Source organism: Hippopotamus amphibius, chromosome 4 (genome assembly GCF_030028045.1).
Source record: "Hippopotamus amphibius kiboko isolate mHipAmp2 chromosome 4, mHipAmp2.hap2, whole genome shotgun sequence".
In the NCBI taxonomy this organism is placed as follows: Eukaryota; Metazoa; Chordata; class Mammalia; order Artiodactyla; family Hippopotamidae; genus Hippopotamus; species Hippopotamus amphibius.
Window position 1 is genome coordinate 70,744,466 of NC_080189.1, and position 12,886 is coordinate 70,757,351.

A 12,886-nucleotide genomic window follows, 5' to 3' on the forward strand; every position below is an offset into this window, starting at 1 on the left:
AAGTGTATTTGTTATATTCGAATGATTTGAAACTTGAATATCAAACAACTTGATTTACTATTACTCAAAATATCTGAGTAAACAGAATACTGTGTTTTCTTTCACAGCAGTTCTCACACTCCGACCAACATGCACTTTCACTAGTGGTTATAGTGAAGGCTGTGATATGTTGTCCAGTGCCCTCACTAAGCACAGAGGCTTGTATTTCCCCAGCTACTTGCAGTTTGGCTCAGAGCTGAGTCCTCTCTGGGAATTTCCCTGAGTTGGAGGGAGCCACTGAAGATATGCCCCCTCACATGGTGCATCAGCATCCGGCAGCTGATTGATACAGTGGGGAGGGAGGGAAGACTTGGCCCCCTTGGCCTCAATTCAAGATCTCTCTGAGGGCCATTTCATGGGGAGCTCCAGAGCTCCCCATGAGATTGGCTGAGATCTCTGTTGCAGCTGAATCTCACCCCAGCCTCTCTGGCTCCCTGCACTCCCTGGCACTCAGGTTGCCAGAGCACATTCTGGTAAACACCTTTCATGCAAATCTCTGTCTCAGAGTCTGTGTTCTGGGGAATTTGACCTAAGACAAATGAATATATGCAGGAAGCAACAAATTAATGATCTATGAAAGAATAATAATTTGGTTATTAAAAATTAATACTATACAAATTTCTAAAATGCGAGCTCATCTCCATCTTCGACTCAGTTCCATTAATGTTAGAATTAATTATTTGACCTAATTTAGGAGGATAGCAGAGAAATCAATTTACTCGCCAACAAACAAATCTGCTACCCTCTATCACTAGCTCCCAACTAGGGGTAAATGCAGTCCAGTTACTATTAGACTAAACAGTATCACAAAATAACAAATACATAAGCTGTCCCACCACCTCACCTCCTTCTTCTCTCCCAGTACTTCCCCAGTTGTCTCATCAGAACCAGAAGTGGAAAGGCAATACCCACTAACTTATGAAAATACCTGAAAAGAGTTATTCCTTTGATTATGCAATAAGACGTAGAAATTCTTGTAATAAGCATATTTAATTTGGAAAAAAAAACCAACATTTCTTGAGGATATTTTGTCTGTTTTATTATACAGCCAACCGATATTAGTGAAAAATGTGATTCTGGTATACTGTTCTGGCTTGAATAACTGTAAAAAAGTTTTCTGAAATGGCATCTAGGCACATTTTCCCTTATATATATCACTAGTGAGGGAACATTCTAAAGTGTAATTTGTAGATGGCTGGATATATTTTTAGAAAACTTAATTAAGGTGGTTTTTAGGTTACATTCCCCCCTAAAGGCAGACCCTGAGACAATGATTAGGGTCCACCCAGTTTATTTGGGTAGTGATCTTAGGAAGTCCTGGTAGGAAAGAGGGAAGGAAGGAAGCCAGTAGAGGATATATTAATGAACAGGTTACTATTCTAGGCAGCGAGAGCACAGTCCTCCTGGGTAGAACACACCTAGAACTGTCCCACCTAAGACATGAGGAAGCTGGAGTATTTATCTACCAACTCCTGTCACTGGTTGATGAAGGGCTGCTTCCAGGAGTGCTCACTACATAGATCTTCCAGCCTTCCCCACGCATGTATGGACTAAGCTTGCTCCTCCAACCACAGAAAGCTCTTAGGCAGAGAGTTGCAAGGGTTTGCATGGAGAAGCCGCCTAACTATATGGGCAATGAGGGAATAAGAATAGGGTACCAATCATATCTGCTAAAGAAGTTATGCAATACTTTGCCTGAAAGCCTTCGAAAATAAATAGGCCTCTGACAAGACTGTTTAAAATCCAGTCCTTCTCAGAAATGGCAGAGGTGATTGTCAGATTTATTGTAATTCTAAGATTCCAGGCCTCTAGAAAAATTCAAATGCCATTGATAAATAAAAGCAAGCCATTATTTGGTCACAAAGAAAGAATTTTATCAAAAAATATATTCAGCACTGAATATTTATAAAAAGTGTATTGTGAAGAATTAATTTTTTTAAATGTCCATACAACCCTAAACCATCTATAGATTCAATGCAATCCCTATCAAGATTCCAATGACAATTTTTACAGAAATTTAAAAATAATCCTAAAATTAATTTAGAACCACAAAGATCTCGAATAGTCAAAGCAATCTGGAAAAAGAAAAAAAAAAAGATGCTATCACAGGTCCTGATTTCAAACTATACTTCAAAGCTACAGCAATCAAAACAGCATAGTTCTGGCATAAAAATAGAGAGCCCAGAAATAAATCCACTCATACACAGTCAACTAATATTTGACAAGAGAGCCAAGAGTACTCACTGGAGAAAAGATAGTCTCCTCAATAAGTGGTGCTGGGAAAACTGGATGTTCACATGCAAAATAATGAAATTAGACCCTTATACTGCCCACAAAAGTTACCTCAAAATGAATTAAAGACTTAAATGTAAGATGTGAAGCCATAAAACTCCTAGAAGAAAATAGAAAAGGCTTCTTAACGTTGACCTTGGCAATGAGCTTTTAAATAAGACACCTAAACCACAAGCAATAAAAGGAAAAATAATGTGGGACCACATCAAACTAAAAGTCTTCTGCACAGAAAAATAAATGATCAAAAAAATGAAGAGGCAACTAACGGAATGGGAGAAAATATTTGCAAACCACATATCTGATAAGGGGTTAATATCCAAATTACATAAAGAACTCACAAACTCAATAGTAAAAAAACAAATAATCTAATTTAAAACTGGGCAAAGGAGCTGAATAGCCTTCTCTTCCAAAGAACATATTCAAATGGATAACAGTACTTGAAAAGGTGCTCAACATCACTAATCACAAGGAAATGTGAATCAAAATCATAATGAGCTAGCACCTCCTATGTGCTAAAATGGCTATTATCTAAAAGAAAAGAGACAAGAAATACGAGGGAAGATATGGGAAAAGGGGAACTCTGTACACTGTTGGTGGGAATGTAAATTGGTGCAGCCACTATGGAAAATAGTATGAAGTTTCCTCAAGAGATTAAAAATAGAACTGCCATACAATCCAGCAATTTGGGGTATGTATCTGAATGAAATGAAACCACTGTCTCAAGTACTCCCATGTTCACTGCAGCAATATTTACAATAGCCGAGACATGGAAACAACCTAAGTATCTATCAACAGATGAATGGGTAAGGAAAATGTGATACACACACACACACACACACACCTGGAATGTTATTCAGCCATATAAAAGAAAGAAATCCTGCCATTTGTGACAACATGGATGAAACTTGAAGACATTATGCTAAGTGTAATAAGATAGACATAGAAAGACAAATATTTTGTGATTCCTCTAAAAAACAACAAACTCAGAGAAACAGAGAAGAGATTGGTGGCTGTCAGAGGCAGGACACGGGGAGTGGGGGAAATGGATGAAAGTGGTCAAAAGGTACAAACTCCCAGTTATAAGATGAATAAGCTGTGGGGATGTAATGAATGACATGGTGACTATAGTTAACAATACTGTATTCTATATTCAAAAGTTGCTAAGAGAGTAGACCTTATATAGAATGGAAAAACAACAAGGTCCTACTGTGATAGCACAGAGAACTAAATTCACTATCCTATGATAAACCACAATGGAAAAGAATATGAAAAAAAAAAGCGTTCATACATGTGTAACTGAATTACTTTCCTGTACAGTAGTAATTAACACAACGTTGTAAATCAACTATACTTCAATTAAAAAAAAGGAGTAGATCCTAAAAGTTCTCATCACAGGAAAAAAGTTCTAACTATGAGAAGTGATAGATGTTAACTAACCTTACTGTGGGAATCACTTTGAAATATATACATATACAAAATCATGTTGTACACCTTAAACATATAATTTTATGTCAATTACATCTCAATAAAGCTGGAAAAAATGTATTATAAATTATGAATATTCACCAAAAAATTTATATTCAAAATTTATGATAGAAAAAAATTAAGATAGAAAATATTCATATCTTAATATGTTATGAAAAAACAAGATGGAAGTCTAGTCCACAGATGATCTAATGTATTTATTTAGAAGTTTAACATAAATGTGAATTTATTTTTCCCTTCTTTTTATAACTCAGTCCTAGAAATCAGTCTCAGTAATGCAGCTATGATTCTCTTTATGATATGGATACATTTTTCTTTTCTTGCAAGTGTAAAAGTGTACATTTTCCTAACTCCTTAGGTGATGGCATCAGGTTGACCCCAAGGAGGGGCATTTGCTGTTTTTAACTCTCTGTGGCCCCATCCTCTCAGAATCAAGTTTGATACAGAGGGCCAGAGACTGAGAAGCCTGGAATGCGTCAGGGTAAGGCAGGAAGTCTATGACTGGCACATACTTGCCGGGCACCCAAGACACCAGCAGGCCAAATGCCACCTCAGGAGAGGATCTCTGCTGTCAGATGGCCATCCTTCAGCTGACTCAGGAAATAGGCCTGCTGAGCCAATAACATGTCAGCATCACAGTTTGTAAAGCACTTCTATTTAGCTGGTGTCTAGCAGTTTACAAAGTTCTTCTACACACACTGACTCATTTTCATCCTTTAGATATGCAGAGTATGAATGACTATATCTCTTTTACTGGAGTGGAAACCATGATTTAAAAGAAATTGAATAAATTCCTCATTGGGAACCAAATAGTAAGTGACAGACCTAGAGCACAAACTTTATTTCAAAGAATAAAGATCAGGGCAAAGGGAAATAACAGAGAGGAGATAATAGGAGACTCAGAGGAGGGAAAGAATGTAACCTACTAGAATACTTTTTTTTTAAGCTCTTTATTAGAATATAATTGCTTTACACTGTAACCTACTAGAATCTTACAATCAGAAATTTGATAATCATAGCTTCATGACTATAGAAGTGCAGCAGGAAAAACAAGCTGCATGAAGTTTGAGGTGGCAATGGTGTGATATAAAAACAGATATCTGTGAAGCCCCTCATTGGAAGGGCTGGAAGGAAGGAAAAAAATGTCAAGATAGACTCCACTTTCTGCTTGAATTTCTTCAGTGGTGTCATATTGCCTATAGTAGGTTGAAGTAAACCACTCAGCATGGTTTTCAAGACCTCTCAGACTGGCTTGCACCTGGGGAACCACATCAAATCACCACACTGCCTCAGTGCCCTCTTTCCCATCCCTCCAGCAATGCTCCAGCTGCCCTATCTACTTATCACCCCAGACACAATTTTTCACTCATTCTCTTTCTTCTGCATGGAATATCCTTCACATCTTCTTTCCACCCCGCCACCTGCACACCTTTACAAATTCAAGCCGCTTTGCTTGATGATGTATCACTTCATACTGGTCAGAATGGGCATCATCAGAAAATCTACAAAGGATAAATGTTGGAGAGGGTGTGGAGAAAAGGGAACGCTCCTACACTGTTGGTGGGAGTGTAAGTTGTTGCAGCCATGATGGAAAACAGTATGTAGGTTCCTCAGAAAACTAAAAATTATCATATGATCCAGCAATCCCACTCCTGGGCATATATCTTAAAAAACTATAATTGAAAAAACTATAATTCAAAAAGATACAAGTACCTTTTTGTTCACAGCAGCACTATTTACAATAGCCAAAACACAGAAGCAACCTAAATGTCCAATAACAGATGAATGGATAAAGAAGATGTGGTACATATATACAATGGAATACTACTCAGCCATAAAAAAGAATGAAATAATGCCATTTGCAGCAACGTGGATACAACTAGAGATTATCATACTAGGTGAAGTAAGTCAGAAAGAGAAAGACAAATGCCATACGAGATCATTTACATGTGGAATCTAAAATATGGCACAAGTGAACCTATCTACAAAACAGAAACAGACTCATAGAATAGAGAATGGACTTGTGATTGCCAAGGGGAGGTGGGTGAGGGAGAGGTGCACTGGGAGTTTGAGGTTAGGAGATGCAAACAGTTACATATAGAATGAATAAACAACAAGGTCCTACTGTATAACACAGGAAACTGTATTTAATATCTTGGGATAAACCATAATGGAAGAGAATATAACTGAGTCACTCTGCTGTAACAGCAAACATTAACACAACATTGTAAATCAACTATACTTCAATTAAAAAAAAAATTTTTTTTAAGTCACTTTGCTTGGAAAGATTTTTCTGACTCTCCTCTTTCCCCATCCTCATCCCAGACCTAATACCATCACTACAAGTGCATTTACACATAGCACGGCACTTACTCTATTTGATTCTAATATGTATATTCAAATTTTACAACTGAGAGCATGACAGTTAATTTGACATCTTTTTCCTTGGTGGTAGATAAAACAGTGCATCTTAAAATCAGTGGTTTCTTAAGTTTGAAAAAATTTATTTGAACTTATTTGCATCATTATTTCTGGCCTAAGACCCTGAGGTCTGAGATCATTTCTTATTTATTTTATATCCCCATTACCTGTCACATTGCCTTGTATATCATAGGCTCTTCATAACTGTTTGTTAAATAAATAAATGAAAATCCCTGATCTTTAAATAAGTAAGTTAAGTAAGTGTCACTGTTCTGTACTGGGAACTAAGAAAGATGACCATGATAAGCCCCCCCCATCGCATTTAAAAGGGTCAATTTAGACAAGTGAGTGAAGAGTCCATGATCTGTTGATCCTGTTACATCATTTGACCTGAAAATTACAACCCCCTTCCTTTTATATCATATTTCCCTGAGGCTTCCTGGAATTTATGTTAAAACCCCCAAATCTCTTGGCAGGACACCATGGTTTTCAATAATGGACTTAGAGCCGTAAATGTAAACACTTGGTGAAATGCCTGATCGATGAAGTCAGGCAGGCCTGAACTGAAATCCAGGTTTTAATAGTTATTAACATGTGACCTTGTTATTTAACCACCTTGAACCTCAATTTTATCCTTTGTAAAATGGGGGTAATACAACTCACCTCTCAGGATAGTTGTCAGGATTAATTACATTATCAAAGATAAAACATCTGATATGGGACCTGATACAGGGACATATTCACTTAGTTTTAGAACCATCTTTATCCCGCCAGCACCTGGCACATAACAGAATGAACAACAACAACAAAAAATGAATGAGAATAATCCACATGGTCAGGTGAGCAACATGGACCTAGAAATCCTTTCAAAATCAAATTAATGAGGTACTGAGGTAATTGTCCACATTAGTGATGTTAAAACACCATGGACATCAATTCCTATAGAGGATTTATTTTGCCTGGCCTTCCATCCATTTATCTTCAGATATGAGTGAGTCATTTTAAATTTGGATCTGCTTTTACCTCGTCTTCCTATTCACCAGAACATTTTTATCGTAATGACAAAGAATTTATAACAATTAGACCATGTGTTTTCCCACATAGCATTATTTTGGGAAGTAGCCTAATTTTTGCTTCCAGGCAGCCTAATTCACTGTACAACAATCTCTAGCTCCCATTAGCTGTATCTCATTAAGTCTGTCTTATTTCCTCTAAACCTTTCCCATAGGCTTTGCAACTTTCTTTTGAACCTTTTCCAAAAGCTCAAAAATTTGTAAAAGTTGCTTGACTATTATTTCCCCTTTTCTTCTATCAAATACTTCTCTATGCTGACTCTTTGGGCAGCGGGGTTAATTTGGCTGTTTTCCATTTCAAGAGGATAAAATGGGAGGATAGAGAGTCAGTTTACACAAAGGAGTTTAACTAAAAGCCAGATGTAAAATGTTGAGTCTTCATCTGATAAGTCCAGCCACACTAGACGGGAAGTTCGAGATATCAGTACAGGAAGAGGTGAAAACCCCTTTGACTCTTCAATCATCTAGAAATAAGAGTCTCAGAACAATGAAACAGACAGCTAATACTATTTTCTGATTCTTTGGCTCTTTTTGTAAACTCCACTGCTCTGTGGAGGCCTAAATCTACATGGATTGATGGCTACCCGGTCCAAATGCTTTGATTAAGATGTAGTCTTTTCTACCCTTGTTATAAACACAACTTTCAAATATACTTTCTCCAAAAGCCTTGGGCTTTTATTAACAGGTTTAAGTGCTATAATCAACAGGCATTTGAATGCAGATTAACTCATAGACCCAGAAAATGAATCTTGTTCTGTCATGTTGTTTTTAGGCAAAAGCTGAAAGAGAAAGCTTTGAAGGATGTGGAGAAACCCAACTATGAAATTTTGATAGCCTTGGGGTAGAGAGACTTAACACAAAGAAATGATCATCATTCATTCGAAGAACACTCATGGCCTTGGTGGAAAGATCCATGCCAAAATTCTGTGATTAATTGCAGTTGTTGAAGAAGCTAGAGGGGAAAAAAGGCACCATAAGTTCTTGGTCTAATCAAAGACAGAACAGTTCAAATAAACTGTCCTAGAGTCAGCAGTGAGTTTCCGGTCAAATTCTCATGAGCCACATTGTTATTTTGAATTGTAAGACTTCACCTTCATTCTGAAAAAGATTTCCTCTTCATCTTGAAAAAATAATGCCTGACTGAACATTATTGATTTGATAGAGAAGGTATCAATTATTTTGCTATATAAAAGTGACAAATGAGATCTAAGAGTTGTGACATTTAGGTTTTCTTGCCTGAGAGATGTCATTTCACAGTAACCTCCTAAAATGGTAAGGACTACTACATGTGTGACTGGTAACTTTTCTAGAGGTGAAAAAAGGATAAAATAACAAGAACAGGGAGGAAGTAATTGATATGAAAGACCACCTAACTAATTGTAGTGATAGGGCATCTCTGCTTCTGTAATCCAGGCAAAGCCAATCTACAATGGGTCTGTCTGTCAGAGACCTGCTCAGAGAGTTGGCCAAGGGAAGGGTACCTGGATGGCATTTTAATCACAGACAAGGCTGATGACTAGGTTCAAAAAGAACCACAGCTTCTCTTCCTCACATTTCCAAGGAGGCTTTTGGAGGAGACAGGACAAGTATATCATAAATAGAAAAATAAATTCTTCATTATAAGGCTTCAAGAGGTAACTTGCATTAAATTGTTGTTGTGGCCCTGGCTTCCTCTGTTGGGCATGGGAAAAGGATTTATATTATGTTAGAGATTCCTTAAAGTTTTTGATTAAATGTAAAAGTCAACTTTATGGAACATGACTACTAAGCTTGAACTTGCCACCATTCTTGAAATCATCTCTTTCTAATATATTACCTATAATACATTAAAGGAATCAACACAGTGCACTTTGAACACTTGAAACCAATAGTTTCCAGGCTTTCTATTACTTAAAGGATGGAAATACCTTCACTATAGTTTACTTTTCTAGCAACATAGCTAAATATGATTTGAATATAATCCCAATTCTGCTCACTGTTCTGAATAACCACAAGAAATGAAGTATATGTATGTATATAGATAGAATTTGTGAAGTCCGAAAAGCCAGACACGGTGGGAGAGACATGCAGTTTCAATTCTAGTAAAACAAACCATATGGCTAATTAAATATAGATGTTTTCTATTGCTCTCCCCACTAATTGTTGAAAATTTCTACACATGTTTTCAGCTAATCAGCAATTAGCTTGGGGTCACTCTCATTTGACATTCTATACACTACACATCTTTCTCACCTGTTGCTGAAATGAATCCTTAAGCTTTTATTTATGGACTTAAGGTCAACGCCCTTTTATACATTTATAAATCCATTAAGCAAACAAAAAAATGTACCTCTATGAGAACACTGCATGTTGTAAAAGTGGTCCTATGAGTACACTATTGTTTTTCTTTTCCATGCCAGAACAAGATAAAAAACAAATCCAAGGAATCTTTTCCTGGAAGAACTGTATATGAAATTGAGGGGGACCCTCTCTTTCACCATCGACTGAGTCACCATGCTGCCAAGCTAAGTCCTACTCTCCCATCCAGGCACTTCTTCATTCCTTACTCTTTCATAAAGTTCTCCCCAAAAAAGTCAAGACGAAATGTAGATATCCAGATTTGCTCACCATTTCAGAACCTATCACTCTCCTCCTAAGAGAAGGAAGGAAACATGAAATGAACAAAAGAGTGGTCTAGATTTGCTTAATCTAGCACTGTTAGAATGGAAACCCCTGAAAAAAGCAGAAAAGTATTTCTACATTTTGTGTAATTATAAATACTATGTGGTATAGAATGAACATTCTATAAATAAACAAGCAAGTTGAATTTGAACCTTGATGTATTGATTTAAGACAAATACAGAAATGAAAAAAGGCTACTCAGGCCAAATTTCATCCAACTCTGTTTTTATAGTACAGCAATACTATGATTTGATGGAACAAAGAAAGAAAAAAAAACTGCTTTCAAAAATAGATGAAAGTTTTACATGAAGAGTTAGCACGAGCTTAAGGTATACATAAATAAAAACCATAGGTTTATTATTGTTGAGGTTATAAAGGCTCAATAATATGTGTTTGCTGCTCCCCCCCTTTAAAGTAATAATGATTTTATTATAAGGCCTGATTTGGCTGTGGGCAAAAAGCTAGAGACTTGGATCATAGAAAAGTGATGTGCTGGCTTTCATCACTTTCCCATAACTCATAAATATTAACTTTTTCCAAAAGATTACTGCCCTTGGGAATTTGAGTTAGTGTTTTCCAAATCTATTATTTTGCATGTATTGTTTTTCCTTTCATTAAAAGAAGGCAACTGAGATTATCCAAATAAACTCAGATTTTTAAAGAAGGTAAGAAAAAAACCATTTCTAAGGTTTTTCAACCCCACTGTACATATGCAAGCTAAAGCTAAAATAAACTCTTAAATCCAATATTAATGACATGACACTATTTTGATAGATTCCAATAATTGCTTCTATTGTGTCTTTAATTCCCCTCCTAAATGATCTTCTCATTTAAGCAGCTTGCACACACTGAAAACCAATTTCTCTGCCCCTGATGCAAACAATGGCGGTTTGTCCATCCATTATACTGAAATTGGCCATCATCTGAAACAGGTCATTGACAAAGAGGACCTGAAGGTCCCTTTGTTACTTCCGTGTTAGTGTTGCTCTCCTGGCAAAGCAGACAACTTCATCAGAGAAGTCGGCTAAGGAGAGTCTTTAAATGGAAGTTGTGCATACAAGCAGCAAATGCATTTTAAAAAGTTGCTGATGGGAATGAAATGCTTTGATCTGAAGATGGAAAACTCCAAAGCAGGAAGGATTTGGGTCATTTTGAGTCTGACTGACTCTGTGGTTTCTCCAAGCAGTAATTCCATCGGCTAAAATAAATGCAGAAATGGTATTTTGAGACCACAGCTGTGGAGGAGAGTGTGGTGAATTTCAATGAAAATATAGTTGTTGAATTGTGAAGTTCAGACCTTACAAAAGCAAGGGACATGACAGAAGTAATATTGTTTCCTGAAATTTCACTGTTTTTATTTAAGAGGTTGAAAAAAGAGAAAATCCCATTTACATATTTTTATTCTTAGGAAAAATTTTGAATCCTTATTGCCTAGAACCATGTGGCAGATGCTCTGAAAAAAGGGATGATCTTATTCCTTTTAAAATTTAAATGTTGGAAAGAGGAAATTTAATGAATAATGACAAGGGTAAAGTTCAGAAATAGGCAAGCACACCCATAACTAATGATTTCTTACCTTATTATTTTCACAAACAGGTTTCTTACACTGGTCAGTCAATGACAAACCAATTTCATAGAAAGCTTGTTTCCATAGCAATGATTACATGCCAATATGGTACCAACTTTTACCACCACAAAAAAAGAATAAAAATTAAGAATATTCAAACAATAATTGAATCACTTACCACCTGAAACTAACACAACACTGTAAATCAAATATACCCAAATATAAAATAAAAATTTAGAAAGTAATTAAAAAAAAGAATACTCAAGCAGAACTTTAAACATAAATATTTTCTACAGAGAGTAATGATGGGATGTACTGAGGTTAAATGGGATCAGATATGTTGTAAGACCTCAGAAATTTTAACAATGAAGTATGCAGATATTCATTTTAAATAGAGTCTTAAGGACTGGAACTAAATGGAATAATAAATAGCAAAATTGTTAAGACTGTGGCCCCCTGAATCTGGTAACTGGGTTTTGAATTCTGGCTTTGTAGAACTTATTAGATGTATGACCTTGGCCAAGATACTTCAATATTTTGTGCCTTAGTTTTCTTAGTTGTAAAATGATATTTTAATAAAATGTTCTTCAAAGGTTTATTATGAGTATTAAATTAGTGAATATGTGTAAGTTCTTGGAATAGTACCTAGCACCCAGTAAGCACTCAATAAATGCTAGTTATTATTAGTAGCCATGCAGGATGGTAAAAAGAAGAGCAAACGCTAAGTTAGGCATCTGGTTCTGGTTCTTTCATTAGTTATATTCCCCAGACCTCATCTGAGCCAGCTGTAAAATGAAAGTGTTGGAATACATCATTTCTAAAGTTCCTCTCAACTTAAAAAATTCTTTTACTGTATGGAAACACAAAAGACCCCAAATAGCCAAAGCAATCTTAAGAAAGAAAAACACAGCTGGAGGTATCAGTCTCTCTGACTTCAGACTATACTGCAAAGCTAGAGTAATCAAAACAATATGGTACTGGCACAAAAATATAGATCAATGGAACAGGATAGAAAGTCCAGAAGTAAACCCATGCTCCTATGGCCACCTAATCTATGACAAAGTAGGTAAGAATATATAAGGAATATACAGTCTCTTTGATAAGTGGTGCTGTGAAAACTGGACAGCTACATGTAAAAGAATGAAATTAGAACACTCCCTAAAACCAAACACAAAAATAAACTCTAAATGGGTTAAAGACCTAAATGTAAGACTGGATACTAAAAAACTCTTAGAGGAAAACACAGGCAGAAGACTCTCTGACATAAATCACAGCAAGATCTTCTTTGATCCACCTCAGAGAGTAATGAAAATAAAAACAAAAATAAACAAATGGGACCTAATTAGAC